Source organism: Orbicella franksi, chromosome 6 (genome assembly GCF_964199315.1).
Source record: "Orbicella franksi chromosome 6, jaOrbFran1.1, whole genome shotgun sequence".
NCBI classification, from domain to species: Eukaryota; Metazoa; Cnidaria; class Anthozoa; order Scleractinia; family Merulinidae; genus Orbicella; species Orbicella franksi.
Window position 1 is genome coordinate 28950452 of NC_138150.1, and position 2483 is coordinate 28952934.

Here is a 2483-nt window from a genome sequence, read left to right on the forward strand (position 1 = left end):
AAGTAGAAAAAATGTTTGAAAAGTGGACCCTTTTGTTTTCCCTTGTCTAGGCCAATAATAAGTGGTTGTGCAAACTCTGTAAAGAAACCTTGAGTTGAACAAAACTGCCATTTTTTCTATTCTCGTCAATCTCGTAAATTTTATTAAAGTTTGATGACGGTTTGGGGTTAATAGATTATACACTGACCTTTCGGTGCTAAAATCATCTTCCTTAAAAGATTAAAAGGAATCAAACACGATATATTACTTGTACGTTGGCCCAATCACAACACCGGACAAGATAAATGTCTCCTTGGTTACTGTTCTAACGCTAAGCACGTGACGTCCTCACATCACGTGACGAGCAATAGTGATAACCTTTGTATGACCAAATGGCGAGCAAGTGTTGATTAAAACTCCCCTTTCTTCGTATTCATTTAACGAAACTTTTGCGGTCCCTCCATTTCCGTGTGTTCGAACGGCGACAGCGAAATTTCTGGCGTCAGTTCTACTTTCAAAATTACACTTTTCCGAAAACGCGGTTAATGGTATTAATATTGCTAATTTCAGGAGAGAGTTTGCCAGATGCGATTGCCATCCGCAATATGCATCGGTTCGAAACCTTTGGATTTCAGAAGGCTGAATCTGGTCCTCTGGATAGGGCCGAATAACTGCTGTATTCACCGATCCTCTCTTGTTAGTGGGAACTCTTTGTACCACCTCAAATCCAATATTGCCGATTTCTTTCACCTGAAGACTTCGAGTCAGTGACATGTTCTTGTTTAGGTCTGGAGTCATCAGGGTATAGCACAGAGGATGGTCACGAAAATCCTGTTGATAGTTCTTAGACACGGGTTCTGGAAGGTCTCTGAATTTCAGCGGGCAATCTGGCAAAATGATGATATCGCCTACTGATGGTAACGAATGTGTTGGGACAGTTACTTTGACTTCTTTGGAGGTCAATACATTGTCCATTATACTTAACATTAATCGCCTCATATGGTTTATGATCATATAAGCGACTTGAGCATGACTTATGATACTCACGTGATTGCCATCAGATGTAAACATCTTTGGAAGCTTTTTCCCTATTTGCAAAGGACTAGAACATACGAAATTTCGAAGACTAACAGTTGTTATTCCATAGTTTACAGCGAGTATATAGTTTGTCCATGGTTTTCCAGGTTATTGCATACTGGAATTTGTAATGCACCTTGAACAAAATTAACGTACATAACTGCAGGCGAGGTTCTTTCGCTCAGAATCTCTCTGGTCAATTGCTCCAGAGGCAGGGTCATAGGAAATCTGGAAACTTTTAAATGAATATAATCAATGACGATGAAATCCAGAAGTGCAAGATTCATTTTAGTGTTTGGCTTCAATAAAAAATTGTAGCAAAAGGCGGAAAAGTTGCTGCCGGTTCCCCCTATGGCAAGATTATGAAGCTTAAAAACGGAACCTGTTATAGGCTCTACTGTTTTATGCCACCAGTCGCTGAACACCCCGTAATATATACCTCTTAAGTCTTCATTATCAAGGTCAAGCCTCCACCTGCAGAAATCGAACCACCCATTATGGCCACGTTGACATCTTCTCCGTTTAGTGATCGCAGGATTACATCCATCAGGCGATTTGTTGTGTCATATCACTGGACAACTCCACGTGTACTGTTCCACCCTGGTAAAGTGATGAACAAATCCTTTAAGGATTTTTTAAAAAACCAAATTTCGAGCGGATTTCTTTTAATGGCAAGCTTGAGTTGTTTGAGTTTTTTCTTAGTCAGTTTGCTGCTTATAGTTGAGTCAGTGTCGGTTCTATTTTGACGTTGAAATTCCAGTTTCTGCCTTCCCGCCATTTCCATGCCTTCTACTTGAGGCCAGTGAATGATTTAAGCTTTTAAAATAAACACAGCCAGCAAAAGTCCGTCTAAAACATCGCATCGCAGTTTTTGACCTTTCATAAGCATCGTCCTTTACAGCCCAATCAACACTAGAGTTTTCGTCTACGCGACTTTTCACCTAGCACAATTTCATCCAAACAGGTTTGACTTCTCGTTACTTTGGTTAAATTGTTATTCTCAACAGTTATGATGTGTCGGAGGTGAAATAGATATCGCCTGTTTAATGGCTATAGACACAATCACCTGTTAAATGAGAGTGCGGTGCAATAGCTCTAAGAGGTAGGCTGTCAAGGCCTTCAGAGCTGCAGTCATGTCTTGGTTGCAAAAGTAACTTGTTTCTATTTCTCCTGTTATTTCACTATACTGTAGTTTTCGGCGGTGTAACTATAGACGAAGGAGGAATGCAGTGCTGTTGCAGGTTATAGAAAATATCTTTATTTCAGACGGGTCAACTGACATCAAAAGGCAGGCAATGGAAAATTATTTAGACATACAATAATATGCAATGCGTGAATACGAACACCAAAATCTGATTGTATTGAGGGAATCTGTAATTAAGAAAATGACGGATTAAACTTTTTCTTTTTTTTTTTTGCCTCTTTCC

The 2483-nt window shown here is 39.7% G+C and overlaps 1 pseudogene; it reads right to left on the bottom strand.

Moving 5' to 3' along the window:
* Positions 1-243: 243 nt before the first annotated feature.
* Positions 244-2077, bottom strand: LOC145490723 (uncharacterized; annotated as a pseudogene).
* Positions 2078-2483: the final 406 nt, after the last annotated feature.